The sequence below is a fragment of the Salmo salar genome, chromosome ssa04, assembly GCF_905237065.1.
Source record: "Salmo salar chromosome ssa04, Ssal_v3.1, whole genome shotgun sequence".
NCBI lineage: Eukaryota > Metazoa > Chordata > Actinopteri > Salmoniformes > Salmonidae > Salmo > Salmo salar.
The window spans coordinates 42801720-42818461 of record NC_059445.1 but is presented as its reverse complement, the minus strand read 5'-3'; positions in this window follow the sequence as shown (position 1 = coordinate 42818461).

Genomic DNA, 16742 nt, shown 5'->3' with positions numbered 1-16742 from the left:
TTGGAACATTGCTGCTAGGACTCGCTCCCATTCAGCCACAAGAGCATTAGTGAGGTCGGGGACTGATGTTGGGCTTGCAGTTGGCGTTCCAATTCATCCCAAAGGTGTTCGATGGGGTTGAGGTCAGGGCTCTGTTAAATTCTTCCACACCGATCTTGACAAACATTTATGTATGGACCTTGCTTTGTGCACGGGGCATTGTTATTCTGAAACCGGAAAGGGCCTTCCCCAAACGGTTGCCACAAAGTTGGAAGCACAGAATCGCCTAGAATGTCATTGTATGCTGTAGCGTTAAGATTGTAACTAAGGGGCCTAGCCCGAACCATGAAAAACAGCCTCAGACCATTATTCCTCCTCCACCAAACTTTACAGTTGGCACTGTGCATTGGGGCAGGTAGCATTCTCCTGGCATCCGCCAAACCCAGATTCGTCCGTAGGACGGCCAGATGGTGAAGCGTGATTCATCACTCAAGAGAATGCGTTTCCACTGCTCCAGAGTCCAATGGTGGCAAGCTTTACATCACTCCAGACGACGTTTGGCATTGCGCATGGTGATCTTAGGCTTGTGTGCGGCTTCTCGGTCATGGAAACCCATTTCATAAAACAATTCCTGTGCTGACGTTGCTTCCAGAGGCAGGTTGGAACTTGGACTAACTGACTTGTTGGAAGTCACGTTGAAAGTCACTGAGCTCTTCAGTAAGGCCATTCTACTGTCAATGTTTGTCTATGGAGATTGCATGGCTGTGTGCTCGATTTTACACACCTGTCAGCCACGAGTGTGGCTAAAATAGCCGAATCCACTCATTTGAGGGGGTGTCCACATACCTTTGTATACATAGTGTATGTTAGACAGGCATGATCAGAGTGTCACATTCAGTTGATGGAAGGTGGTAAATTTCACTAAGGACGACTGATACGAACTGGACATGCATGTTCTCAGTCCTGCTTATATTTCCTCTGATCAATTCAGATTGCGGTGTACCTGCTCAATGCCACGGTGCATGAGGCTGGATGTGTTGATTAATATCAGTATGGCCATGTGCACATGCATACAAACTGTGTGGTTTTCATCAAGTTCCTCGTTGACGATGCAGAGGGAGGATCTTTCTGTTTGAGAACATTCTAAACATTCCAACCTCTTCTGTCCTACACCTTACTTTGATAAAGAAACTGTAATATTGCTGTTCAACGGCAATAATATTCAGTGATATTAATACCAACAGTATTAATTAACAGTTGATTACATGATTACAATACTGTATGTTATACTGTATGTGTGTTTTACCCATTGTACATAAAGGACGGATGAGTGGAAGGTAGAGGATAATGATTCTTTACCCATGATTACACCCCTAAACATGTGCAGGACCAAAACAGACGGCTGGAATATAAAACCAACCACTGTGCAACATTTCTGGTAAATATGAAAAACCAGAACCGTTTATTGGAATAAATATTTTTACATACAAAACCATGTGAATCTTTTGTTTTTATTATGTTGTGACAAGACTTTCTAGTCTGACGTTTAATGGATGAATGGCACAGACTTGAAAAGTTCATATCGATTCATCCATTGTAGACTTTGTTGACTGGAAACATGCACAAGTGATATGTGTGTGCTGGAAGGTGCCATGAACCAACAAAAAAAGCGACCAATATAACGGCACATTAGTGAGTGATACTCTGAAGCAGAGGCTGCCGCTCTCTCCCCATCGACTGTTGGACTTTCAAGCCAGGAATGCCAGTTTGGAAATTATCGAACAGTTACATTATACAGTCAATGGGACTGTCAGATTGCCATTGATGATTCTGATTTTCACCCAACCCGGATGCACCCTGTCCATCATTACATAAGTGTTGGTTGGGAGGCAGGGTGGTGTGATTAGGCTCCCTGGGGGCAGATCAATCAGCAGCTCCACTCTAGGACTCACATCTACGGCATGTGGTCTGTGTGACAACAGCCTCTCCAGCCAACAATACTAGACAGGTACAGGCATAGTGAAACTGTCAAACACTTGATGTTGCCTTGCCCTGGACCTCTGTCCTTGATGAAACTTTGGTTCCATCACTGCATACAAACTGATGATTTTCAGGGACGAGAGGAAAGGGGCTGCAACAGGTTTCAGCGAGTGAAAGGGACAGGGAAAGGGGGAGGGATGGAGTGCCACAGACCAGCAAGGAATCAATGGGTAGAGAAATGATACTGATACTGGTGCTCCTCAATGCAGTTATCATGAAAGTGCTACAACTAAAGCCTTAGAGGGAGGGAGTTTTATTCAGGTTTGCACAATGTGTGTTTCATATAACCTATGACCTTCAGCTGCAACATTTTTTTCATCTGTAGGCTACTGTACTGATGTGTTATAGCTAATGTCCTCAAAAAGTACAATATATTATTATGAAGTTGCGCTTATTATGTCTAAATCCATCATTCAAATCATATAGTCAAGTACAATTCTGCAATCAGAACAAAGTAAATCCGAACGTAGATGTTCAACAACTAAGCTAAACAAAGGTTGTCTGTGATTTGTAAATACAGTGAGATCTTTTTTTACAATAATCCTCCTGCTTTGAGGAGTTTGACTGTTTGTGTATGTGGTGGGCAGTGGCCCTATATTTCAAAACCTCATGACAGACGTGCATTCACCTGTTGGTACAGTGTATTTAGATATCTTAGGCCTATGGGTGTGGTTTGCCTTCTACGTTGTTTGCGTCAATCAATAACTTGCATGCAAATGTGCACCTGTGGAGAACTCACATGCAGCGGCTCCCTTGCATGCAAATCGGTTTTCTTCAAGTTCGATGAGTGATAGTGTATATCTATTTATTGAACACAATGCCGACCAAAGCTAATAACTAACATCATTATTTTGATTCAAAGTTATAGGAAAGAATATGCACAATTTTGTTTTTCCTTTTCCTACCAAATGGATGAAGGCGCCATAATCTTTTTGAATCTTGGGATATTGATTTGTTGACTAGCCGATTATTGTAGTTTGATGGAGTTAATTTTCTCAATAAATAATTTAGATTAGGCTATGTATCATTAGGTTTTCGAACTACTAGAAGACATATACTGATGTATGCTCTCTACTCAGCATCATGTTTTCTCTGCCTCAGCCTACAGTAAATTATTTCCAAATGTATTCAATGTAACCTATATTTTATTTGTGATTGTTGATAATGTTTTGATTCATGGTGGCAGGCATAAGTTCACAATGACAGAATGTAGACGTAAAACTATGTGGTTAATAACCTTGAAATACGTATTACATGGGAATTATATATCATGGCTCACATCAACACCATTATCCCAGAAACCCTGGACCCACTCCAATTTGCATACCTCCCCAACAGATCCACAGATGATGCAATCTCTATTGCACCCTTTCACACCTGGACAAAAGGAACACCTATGTGAGAATGCTATTCATTGACTACAGCTCAGCATTCAACTCCATAGTTCCCTCAAAGCTCATCACTAAGCTAAGGTGTCACGGTTGTCGTTGGGAAAGGAGGACCAAAATGCAACAGGAATGTGGATGCTCATCTTTACGTTTATTGAAATAACGAAGTGAACACCAAAATAACAAAAGAACGAACTCACGATCAACGAAACAGTCTTGAAAGGCTTACTCACGCTAAACAAGAAACAGGCAAAACAAGAAACAATCTCCCACAAAATACAAACCCAAACACACCCTAATATATAGGACTCTCAATCAAAGGCAAAGAGACAACACCTGCCTTCAATTGAGAGTCCCAACCCCAATTAACTAAACATAGAAACAGATACACTAGAGTAAACATAGAAATACATGAATATGACACAGTGCCCAAAAACCCCGGAATACATAAATCAAATGCCCTTCTACAACAACCACCACCCCGAACCACATAAAACAAATACCCTCTGCCACGTCCTGACCAAACTACAATAACAATTAACCCTTATACTGGTCAGGACGTGACCCCCCCCCCCCAAAGGTGCAGACCCCGGACACACCTCATAAATAAACAAAACCCAAAACAACAACAAAATCCCCCTAAACTAAAGGGAGGGATGGGAGGGTGGCTGCCGTCACCGACGGCACTTGTGCTACACCCCCCCTCCCCAACCCACCTATGCAGGTGGTGGTTCAGGCTCCGGCCTACTGTCCTCCAGAATGCCGACCGACTTAATCCGATTCGGGCCGTAGGCAGACACCCCTCGTTCCAGATCGTAGGCTGACCTCCTCCTTTCCACACTGTAGGCAGACTCAATCATTAGACAGTTAATCACTTTAAGTTCTGAATTGTCAGGCTTACTCAGTTCAGGGTTGCTGCTAGACTCCCTTGGTTTCGGGTCATCGGCAGACTCCGGGCAGACGGGCCACTCTGGCTGATCCGGGCAGACGGGCCACTCTGGCTGATCCGGGCAGATGGGCCACTCTGGCTGATCCGGGCAGACGGGCCACTCTGGCTGATCCGGGCAGACGGGCCACTCTGGCTGATCCGGGCAGACGGACCACTCTGGCATCTCCGGGCAGACGGACCACTCTGGCATCTCCGGGCAGACGGACCACTCTGGCAGCTCCTGACTGACGGGCAGCACTGGTAGCTCCTGACTGACGGGCAGCTCTGGCGACTCCTGACTGACGGGCAGCTCTGGCGACTCCTGACTGAGCCGACGCACTGGAAGCCTGGTGCATGGTGCTGGTACTGGGGTTATCAGCCTGGGAACACGCACCTCCAGGCTAGTGCAGGGAGCGGGAACAGGACGAGTCGGACGGGGCTGACGCACTTGAAGCCTGGTGCGTGGTGCTGGTACTGGACGTGCCAGACTGGGAACACGCACCTCCAGGCTAGTGCGGGGAGCGGGAACAGGACAAGTCGGACTGGGCTGATGCACTTCCGGGTCCGCACGAGAGACAGGAACTGGAAACCCAGGGCTATGGAGGCGCACAGGCGGTCTTGATCTTACCTCCTGCACAACCCGTCCTGACTGGATGGAACTTGTAGCCCTGTACGAGCGGGGTGCTAGTACAGGGCGAACTGGGCTGTGCAGGGGCCTGATGGTTGCCGTGCGTAGAGCGGGAGTAGGGTAGCCTGGTCCTAGGAGGCATACCGGCGACCAGACGTGCTGCGCAGGCATCCTCCTACCAGGCTGGATGCCCACTCTAGCACGGCATCCGCGAGGGGCTGGAATAACTCGCACCGGACTGTGCGTGCGTATGGGCGAGATTGTGCGCACTTCAGAAAAACACGGCGCCCTCCACTCCATACGTTCCTCCATATAAACACGGGTAGCTGGCTTATGGCTCACCCTTGGCCCAGCCAAACTACCCGTGTGCCCCCCCCAAAAAAAACGTATACTGGTCAGGACGTGACATAAGGACCCTGGGACTAAACACCTCCCTCTGCAACTGGATCCTGTACTTCCTGATGGGCCGCCCCCCAGGTGGTAAGGGTAGGTAACAACACATTCGCCACGCTGATCCTCAACATGGGTGCCCCTCAGGGGTGCATGCTCAGTCCCCTCCTGTACTCCCTGTCAACTCATCACTGCATTGCCAGGCACGACTCCAACACCATCATTAAGTCTCCCGATAACACAACAGTGGTAGGCCTGATCACCAACAACGATGAGTCAGCCGATAGAGAGGAGGTCAGAGACCTGGCCGTGTGGTGCCAGGACAACAACCTCTCCCTTAACGTGATCAAGACAAAGTAGATGATTGTGGACGACAGGAAAAGGAGGACCGAGCACGCCCTCATTCTCATCGACAGGGCTGTAGCGGAGTGGGTCCAGAGTTTCAAGTTCCTTGGTGTCCACATCACCAACAAACTATCATGGTCCAAACACACCAAGACAGTCGTGAAGAGGGCACGTCAAAGCCTTTCCCCCTCTTGAGACTAAAAAAATTTGGCATGGGTCCTCAGACCCTTTATATGTCACTCCCTTAGGTTTCTTCCCCAGTCGTTAATGTTTCTGTATCCGTGTCATGTTGGTGCACTGTTTGTGTTTCTTGTTGTGTTCGTTTATTTATTAAATGTATTCACTCCCTGAACTTGCTTCCCGACATTCAGCGTACATCATTACAGAGAGTCAACTTATTGTACATACATTTGGAAGCTACACTCACGGGAATATGAATACTTTGTACATGAACGATCGCTCAATCGGAAAATAAATGCAATGTATATATTTACACATAGATATCTTTGTCGTCTCTCTGTTGAACTCGATGGTTCTATGGGAAGTGGTTGGATGTAAGTCTCTGGTTGTCCACCAGAGGTCACAATGTCCTTCTTAATTAGCTTCTTCTGTCTTGGAGTGTTCGTTAGGATAGATACCTCAGGTGTACCACGTGGTGGTGAGAGGGATCTGTCCTTCCCTCTCGTCTTTGGTCAAATGTCCTAGACTACTTTACATACACAGCTCTAGTCTTTACCTTCTTCACTCGTTGAGAGTTTCAGAGGGTCTTACCATTTTCAGCCTCCCCTCCACACTGTCTGGTGTTGTAGTGTTAACCATTTCACCGTGTCGGCCACGGCCTCACAAATCAAATCAAATTGTATTGGTCACATACACATGGTTTGCAAATGTTAATGTAAGTGTACTGAAATGCTTGTGCTTCTAGTTCCGACAGTGCAGTAATATCTAACAAGTAATTGAACAATTCCCCAACAACTACCTAATACACACAAATCTAAAGAGAGGAATAAGAATATGTACGTATAAATATATGGATGAACTTCATAGGCATGGTGCAATAGATGGTATAAGGTACAGTATATACATATGAGATGAGTAATGTAAGATATGTTAACATTATTAAGTGGCATTGTTTAAAGTGACTAGTGATGCTTTTATTAAAGTGGCCAGTGATATGAGTCTCTATGTAGGCAGCAGCCTCTCTGAGTTAGTGATTGCTGTTTAGCAGTCTGATGGCCTTGAGATAGAAGCTGTTTTTCAGTCTCTCGGTCCCAGCTTTGATGATGCACCTGTACTGATCTCGCCTTCTTGATGGTAGCGGCGTGAACAGGCAGTGGCTCGGGTGGTTGATGTCCTTGATAATCTTTTTGGCCTTCCTGTGACATTGGGTGCTGTAGGTGTCTTGGAGGGCAGGTAGTTTGCCCCCGGTGATGCGTTGTGCAGACCGCACCACCCTCTGGAGAGCCTTGCGGTTGAGGGCGGTGTAGTTGCCGTACCAGGCGGGGATACAGCCCAACAGGATGCTCTCGATTGTGCATCTGTAAAAGTTTGTCACGGTTTTAGGTGAAAAGCCAGATTTCTTCAGCCTCCTGAGGTTGAACAGGTGCTGTTGCGCCTTCTTCACTACACTGTCTGTGTGGGTGGACCATTTCAGTTTGTCTGTAATGTGTACGCCAAGGAACTAGGGGGGTGCTCCCTCTGCTGTTTCCTGAAGTCCACGATCATCTTCTTTGTTTGTTGATGTTGAGTGAGAGGTTGTTGATGGGGGTCACCTTGGGGGTCATGATAGGGGCTGCACCAAATGATTGATGTAGTATAATAATTTATTATGCTTATGTTGTATTAATAGAAGGGGAAGGGCTATAAGACCCTCCCCCACTACATTTATAGGGTCCTGGACCACAGATTAGCAATATATATGCATTAAGGTTTAATACTGTTCCACAGTTCTTTTCTAGTCTCTGCCTCCTATAAGAAACATTCTGAGCAGATGTGTGAGCCATTGCATTCAAAACAAGGTGTCTGTGAGAAAGCGCCTCAAGGCTAAAAGAGATACAAAGACATAGACCCCTGCAGGGGAGTAAATAGAGAAGAGACAAGTCAGACCCACCACTGTAAGCCACACGGGACTGGAAAATTACTGCTGAGCCCTTAGAAAACACTGGACTATTGTTTTCTCCTGCAAGTTTGTATAACTGTATATTACATCCCTAGGGGTTGACTGCAAGTATATTAAAGCAACTTTGACCTTTTTTATTTTGCAGAACTTACTCTGAAACATACGTGCTGTGTTTCCGTTGTCAACTTCTGTCTGCAATTGCATTTATAAAGGTTTGATTGATTTAATTAAAGAAGATATTATCTGATTGCTGATTTCACCAATAAGCCAATGATTGACAAGGAACAAGGAACCTACCCCGACATTGTTTTCCTAACACCACACTCCAAGTGCTCACACCTCCTCCCTGTAGGCTGTCTCGTCGTTGTTGGTTTTTCCTAGCCACCGTCCTTCTACACCTGCATTGCTTGCTGTTTGAGGTTTTAGGCTGGGTTTCTGTTCAGCACTTTGAGATATCAGCTGATGTAAGAAGGGCTATATAAATAAATTTGATTTGATTTGATTTAATCAAGCCCTCTACTGTTGTGTCGTCTGCAAACTTGATGATTGAGTTGGAGGCGTGCATGGCCACGCAGTCATGGGTGAACAGGGAGTACAGGAGAGGGCTGAGCACGCACCCTTGTGGGGCCCCAGTGTTGAGGGTCAGCAAAGTGGAGGTGTTGTTTCCTACCTTCACCACCTGGGGGCGGCCTGTCAGAAAGTCCAGGACCCAATTGCACAGGGCGGGGTTGAGACCCAGGGCCTCCAGCTTAATGATGAGCTTGGAGGGTACAATGGTGTTGAATGCTGAGCTGTAGTCAATGAACATCATTCTTACATGGGTATTCCTCTTGTCCAGATGGGATAGGGCAGTGTGCAGTGTGATGGCGATTGCGTCGTCTGTGGACCTATTGGGGCGGTATGCAAACTGAAGTGGGTCTAGGGTGGCAGGTAAGGTGGAGGTGATATGATCCTTGACTAGTCTCTCAAAGCACTTCATGATGACAGAAGTGAGTGCTACAGGGCGGTAGTCATTTAGTTCAGTTATCTTTGCCTTCTTGGGTACAGGAACAATGGTGGCCATCTTGAAGCATGTGGGGACAGCAGACTGGGATAGGGAGAGATTGAATATGTCCATAAACACACCAGCCAGCTGGTCTGCACATGCTCTGAGGACACGGCTAGGGATGCCGTCTGGGCCAGCAGCCTTGCGAGGGTTAGCATATTTAAATGTCTTACTCATGTCAGCCACGGAGAAGGAGGGGGGGATGCAGTCCTTGTTAGTGGGCTGCGACGGTGGCCCTCAAAGCGGGAAAAGAAGGTGTTTAGTTTGTCTGGAAGCGATACGTCGGTGTCCTTACGTGGCTGGTTTTCTTTTTGTAGTCCGTGATTTCCTGTAGACCCTGCCACATACGTCTCGTGTCTGAGCCATTGAATTGCAACTTCCCTTTGTCCCTATACCGACATTTCGCTTGTTTGATTGCCTTGCGGAGGGAATAACTACACTGTTTATATTCGTCCATATTCCCAGTCCTTTTTCCATGGTTAAATGCAGTGGTTCGCGCTTTCAGTTTTGCGCGAATGCCGCCCTCCATTCACGGTTTCTGGTTAGGGTAGATTTTAATAGTCACAGTGGGTCCAACATCTCCAATGCACTTCCTTATAAACTCACTCACAGAGTCAGCGTTTTCAGCGGATATAAAAAGTCTACACACCCCTGTTAAAATGCCAGGTTTTTGTGATGTAAAAGAATGAGACAAAGATAAATCATGTCAGAACTTTTTCTACTGTTAATGTGACCTATAATGTGAACAATTCAATTGAAAAACAAACTGAAATCTTCGAGGGGGAAAAATGAAAAATAAAAACCTTACAATAACCTGGTTGCATAAGTGTGCACACCCTCTTATAACTGGGGATGTGGCTGTGTTCAGAATTAACCAATCACATTCAAACTCATGTTAAATAGAAGTCATTACACACCTGCCATCATTTAAAGTGACTCTGATTAATCACAAATAAAGTTCAGCTGTTCTAGTAGGATTTTCCTGACATTTTCTTAGTTGCATCTCAGAGCAAAAGCCATGGTCCGCAGAGAGCTTCCAAAGCATCAGAGGGATCTCATTGTTGAAAGATATCAGTCAGGAGAAGGGTACAAAAGAATTTCCAAAGCATTACATATACCATGGAACACAGTGAAGACAGTCATCATCAAGTGGAGAAAATATGGCACCACAGAGACATTACCAAGAACTGGACGTCCCTCCAAAATTTATGAACAGACGAAAAGAAAACTGGTCAGGGAGACTTCCAAGAGGCCTACAGCAACATTAAAGGAACTGCAGGAATTTCTGGCAAGTACTGGCTGTGTGCTACATGTGACAACAATCTCCCGTATTCTTCATATGAATGGGCTATGGGGTAGGGTGGCAAGACGGAAGCCTTTTCTTACAATGAAAAACATCCAAGCCCGGCTGAAGTTTGCAAAAACAAACATCAAGTCCCTCAAAAGCATGTGGGAAAATGTGTTATGGTCTGATGGAACCAAGGTTGAACTTTTTGGCCATAATTCCAAAAGGTATGTTTGGCGCAAAAACAACACTGCACATCACCCGAAGAACACCATACTCACAGTGAAGCATGGTGGTGGCAGCATCATGCTTTGGGGCTGTTTTTCTTCAGCTGGAACCGGGGCCTTAGTCAGGGTGGGGAATTATGAACAGTTCCAAATACCAGGCAATTTTGGCACAAAACCTTCAGGCGTCCGTTAGAAAGCTGAAGATGAAGAGGAAGTTCACCTTTCAGCACGACAACGACCCAAAGCACACATCCAAATCCACGAAAGCATGGCTTCACCAGAAGAAGATTAACGTTTTGGAATGGCCCAGCCAGAGCCCAGACCTGAATCCAATTTAACATCTCTGGGGTGATCTGAAGAGGGCTGTGCACAGGAGATGTCCTCGCAATCTGACAGATTTGGAGTGCTTTTGCAAAGAAGAGTGGGCAAATATTGCCAAATCAAGATGTGCCATGCTAATAGACTCCTACCCAAAAAGACTGAGTGCTGTAATAAAATCAAAAGGTGCTTCAACAAAGTATTAGTTTAAGGGTGTGCACACTTTTTCAATTGAATTGTTCACGTTATAGGTCACATTAAAGGTGGAAAAAGTTCTGACATGATTTATCTTTGTCTCATTATTTTACATCACAAAAACCTGGCATTTTAACAGGGGTGTGTAGACTTTTTAAATCCACTGTAGATCGATGTTATTCTCTGAGGCTGTCCAGAACATTTCCCAGTCTGCGTGATCAAAACAATCTTGGAGCATGGATTCTGATTGGTCAGACAAGCCTTGAATGGTTCTAGTCACACATACATCCTGTTTGAGTTTCTGCCTATAAGACGGTAGGAGCAAGATGGAGTCATGGTCGTATTTGCCGAAGGGAGGGCGAGGGAGGGCCTTGTATGCATCACAGAAGTTAGAGTAGCAGTGATCAAGTTTATTGCCCGCGTGAGTGCTGCAATCAATATGCTGATAGAATTTAGGTAGCCTTGTTCTCAAATTTGCTTTGTTAAAATCCCCAGCTACAATAAATGCAGCCTCAGGATATATGGTTTCCAGTTTACATAGAGTCCAGTGAAGTTCCTTGAGGGCCGTCGTAGTGTCTGCTTGAGGGGGTATGTACACAGCTGTGACGATAACTGACGAGAATTCTCTTGGGAGATAATATAATATGGCCGGCATTTGATTGTAAGGAATTCTAGGTCGGGTGAGCAGAGGACATGAGTTCCTGTATGTTGTTATCATTACACCATGAGACATTAATCATGAAGCATACACCCCCGCCCTTATTCTTCCCAGAGAGGTGTTTATGTTTGTTTGCGTGACGCATGAAGAAGCCCGGTGGCTGAACCGACTACGACAATGTATCCCGAGGGAGCCTTGTTTCTTTGAAACAGAGAATGTTACAATCTCTCATGTCTCTCTGGAAGGCAACCCTTGCTCTAATTTTGTCTACCTTGTTGTCAAGAGACTGGACATTGGCGAGTAGTATAGTCGGAAGCGATGGGCGGTCTGCACGCCTACGGAGCCTGACCAGGATGTCGCGCTGTCTGCCTCTTCTGCGGCGACGTTGTTTTGGGTTGGCTTCTGGGATTAGATCCACTGTCCTGGGTGTTGGTCCGAACAAAGGATCCGCTTCGGGAAAGTCGTATTCCTGGTCGTAATGTTGTAAGTTGACGTCGCTCTTATATCCAATAGTCCGTCCTGGCTGTATGTAATAACATTAAGATTTAAGATTTTCTAGGCTAACAATGTAAGAAATAATACATAAAAAAACAAAATACTGCATAGTTTCCTAAGGACTCGAAGCGAGGCGACCATCTCTGTCGGCGCCATCTTGTTAGCCATCAAGTTCTCTGGTCTAATGTACATTTTGTTAGCGAGTCCTCTTAAGCACTCTGGCCTTGGAGGTCGTTTCGTCATGTTGACACGAACTCTGAGCTCACTTGGGCATGGCTGCTGACTGGGCACAAGTTTGCATGAAACACAATTCTCATTTTGAAGGCAAAAATCACATTGCTATCTTCATAACAGTATCATCTAATTTGTACAACATTTAGATGTAAATCTGATATATACCATGTGAAAGCTCTTAAAGATGTTTCCGTTATAACGTCTTTCTGATCATTTTAATGACAATCACAAAATAGACATACATTTTCCATATTCCATCTCTCATCATTGCCAACATTCGGATGTTGAAATATATTGTCCCAGTGTCCCTCGTTTGATGTTGAAGTTTTTGGCGGCAAGAGTCACTCTGTAACAAAGGGATTTTTACCTTCATGATACTGCAGGGCAAGAGAGAGAAAGTTAATAACCGGCTGTTAAGTCATAGAACTGGCCGAACTCCTCCCCCCTCTCCTCTCTTGTGGGAGAGAGGGGGAGTCTGGCTATCTATCAGCCATTGCCAGTTGATCTGGCACCTTTGTTCCTCACCAAGGGGAGAGAGTCATGACAGAAGTGATGTCAATAGTATATTTAGATATTGAAAAAGCATATGATACAATGTGGCGGTAAGGTCCACTGATTAAATTGAATGGAATTAGTGGGAGATTATAAACTGGGTGGTTCGAGCCCTGAATGCTGATTGGCTGACAGTCGTGGTATATGAGACCGTACACCACGGGTATGACAAAACATTTATTTTTACTGCTCTAATTACGTTGGTAACCAGTTTATAATAGCAATAAGCCACATCGGGGGTTTGTGTATTATTGCAGATATACAGTTGAAGTCAGAAGTTTACATACACTTAGGTTGGAGTCATTAAAACTAGTTTTTCAACCACTCCACACATTTATTGTTAACAAACTATAGTTTTGGCAAGTCGGTTAGGACATCTACTTTGTGCATGACACAAGTAATTTTTCCAGCAATTGTTTACAGACAGATTATTTCACTTATTATTCACTGTATCACAATTCCAGTGGGTCAGAAGTTAACATACACTAAGTTGACTGTGCCTTTAAACAGCTTGAAAATTCCAGAAAATGGTGTCATGGCTTTAGAAGCTTCTGATAGGCTAATTTACATCATTTGAGTCAATTGGAGGTGTACCTGTGAATGTATTTCAAGGCCTACCTTCAAACTCAGTGCCTCTTTGCTTGACATCATGGGAAAATCTAAAGAAATCAGCCAAGACCTCAGAAAAAACATTGTAGACCCCCTTTTTGGAGGAATGTCCTCTGGTCTGATGAAACAAAAATAGAACTGTTTGGCCATAATGACCATCGTTATGTTTGGAGGAAAAAGGGGGAGGCTTGCAAGCCGAAGAACACCGTCCCAACCGTGAAGCACGGGGGTGGCAGCATCATGCTGAAGGGGTGCTTTGCTGCAGGAGGGACTGGTGCACTTCACAAAGTAGATGGCATCATGAGGAAAGAACATTATGTGGATATATTGAAGCAACATTTCAAGACATCTGTCAGGAAGTTAAAGCTTGGTCGCAAATGGGTCTTCCAAATGGATAATGACCCCAAGCATATTTCCAAAGTTGTGGTAAAATGGCTTAAGGACAACAAAGTCAAGGTATTGGAGTGGCCATCACAAAGCCCTGAGCTCAATCCCAGCGAACATTTCTGGGCAGAACTGAAAAAGTGTGTGCGAGCAAGGAGGCCTACAAACCTGACTCAGTTACACCAGCTCTGTCAGGAGGAAGGGCCAAAATTCACCCAACTTATTATGGGAAGCTTGTGGAAGGCTACCCGAAACGTTTGACCCAAGTTAAACATATACCACACCCACTCAGGCATTATTGCTTAAATGTATAACTGGATTATGTATTTCTTTTTTGACCGAACCTTCCAGGTCAGGGTGGGATTGGAGATATCAAGAGAATATGACGTGGAAAATGGAACTCCACAGGTTGGTGCTATTATCATGGGGTTTCAAGTTATCTTTATCTAAATCTTGCTACATGTTGTTCACTAACAAAAATGTTAAGGAAGATGTCAATGTTCAATTATATGGAGAACGAATGGAAAGGGTAACAGAATTTAAGTATTTGGGGCTTTGGTTTGATGAAAAGCTGAGATGGAGGCGTCATATTACGTGTATTGAGACTAAATGTCAGACTAAATCTTTTCTGAATATTTATCGTACTTTGATGAGATCGTCCATAGATTATGGGTGCTTTGTAAATGGTTCTGCGGTTTTTACATTGCTGTTGTGCCTTGATAGGATGCAAGTGAGGGCACACAGGATGTGCGATGGTGAATTTAAAACTACACCGGTTGAGGCTTTACAACTGGGGAAATTCTCCTAGTTAAGCTAGCATGGCACACTGGGAAAGACTGAAGGGTAGGTGTTAAGCGGGCAGGTGTTAAGGAGTGCTGTTTGGCGGGTCATGTTTTGGAGGACGCATGACTCAACCTTTGCCTCTCCCAAGCCCATTGGGGAGTTGCAGCGATGAGACAAGATTGTAATTGGGAAGAAAAAGGGGGTAAAATACAAAAAAAGAGGGGTTTTGGCCCATAGATTAGACAAAGAGTATAGGAATATGCACTCAGAGAAATAGTTATAGGGCCATCTGTGGCAATAGGAAACGTGCCACCGTGGTTTTATACAAAACCACATGTTGATCTGAGCCTGACAGAAGTAAAGAAACAGTGGTGTGGAGAAGATAATGTAGGAACAATAGTGGACCAATATATTAGTAATCCGTTTTATTATTGTCTTGCGGTATATACAGATTGTTCAAAGGATCCCATGAATGGGAAGACAGGAGCAGGTGTATTTATTCCTGAGTTCGACATTAATCTATGCAAGAGATTAACAAATTATTTTTCTGTATATTCAACAGAAATGGTTGCGATGATTGTTGAATGGAGTGGATAGAGGAGGTGCAACATAGAAGAGTAGTAATATGTTGGGACTCTGCATCAGTTTTATGTAGTTAAAGATCTGGAAAGTCCGAACATGAGGATTTATGGTTAGAAATAATGATGCTGTTGTTGGGTTTACAAAGAAATGGTATTGAAATATATAGTAGATATAATAGCAAAAAGATCAGTGAAAAATAATATTGTGGATTTACAGGTGCAGTTGGGTGGAGGGGAAATGAAAACATTGATTCAGAAAAATGGGTTTGATTGCTGTCAGATAATGGGAACAGAAGGGAGGAGGTTATGTTGTGTAGGATGAGATTAGGGCATTAAATTAATCTTTGAAATTGATAGGGAAACATGATGCTGGATTGTATAATGGCTGTATGGTAGAGGAAACGGTTGAACATGTATTATTATTTTGTGAAATGTATGATGTAGAAAGGGAGAGGTTGTTTGACAGGGTCAGATAGGTTGGACGGGAATGGGGAGTGGTTGGTCTTTTGGGTGGGGGTAATGGGAGTAGTGAGGTTTGAAGGGAATTCTTTTATTTGATTAGAAATTCAGGGTTCGTTAAGAAGAGAGTGTAGTGGTATAGATAGGTAGTTGTCGGCCTCACACTCCAGTACAGTAAGTGGCGATGTATGCACCAGTCAGTTGGTTGTGATTCGTTAATAAAACTTAAAGAAGAAGAACGAGGTCAAATCATGACTTCAGTGCTCTTCAGGTCAGAGCTCAAGAAAGAGGCCCGAGTGAGAGATATACTGCTTGGATTCTTTACCTACGATAGAAATAAGCTGAAACAATGATGTAATTAATTTCATTATTCTTTTGGCCAAATTTCATATTCACAAATGTAAATTTACAAACAAAACACCACATTTTCTTACCTTACAAAAATACATTGAACTGTATTTCAAGACAATTAAATACTCTACTAACAAAAAAGCTGTTAGAATTATAAGTGTATGTATGTCCCTTAAGGTCCTTGTGTAATGTGATGTTGTACCCCCTAGCCCAATTGTCCTTTGTATATTATTTATATATACTTGTGTTCCCCCATGTACGTCCTGTATTGATTTGTTGTTAATAAAAATGTAAAGAAATAAAAAAGAAAGAGGCCCGAGTTCCTGACTTAGAATTCCAAGTTCGATGACCTTTCAAAACGGTTTTCCCAGTCGGAGCTTGTTCTTTTTTCCGAGTTCCCAGTTTACTTGAACGCACTGAAAGTATTTGCTTTCAAGAAACTGATAAATCGGTTAAAACATTTTTTTTAATGAGGTAAAATCATGACGTCAGTGCTCTTCAGGTCAGAAAGAGGCCCGAATTCCCGACTTGGAATTCCGAGTTTGATGATAGTTCAAAACGATTTTTCGCAATAGAAGCTTGTTATTTATTTTTTCACTTCCCAGTTTACTTGAACGCACGGAAGTCGGATTTTTTCGTTTTTTTTTTATTTTCGAATATCGATGTAGCATTCAAAACAAATGGGAACTCGGAACTGGGAATCTCCGACTTCAGTGTGTTCAAACAACTGGGAAAAATCGAATTGAACA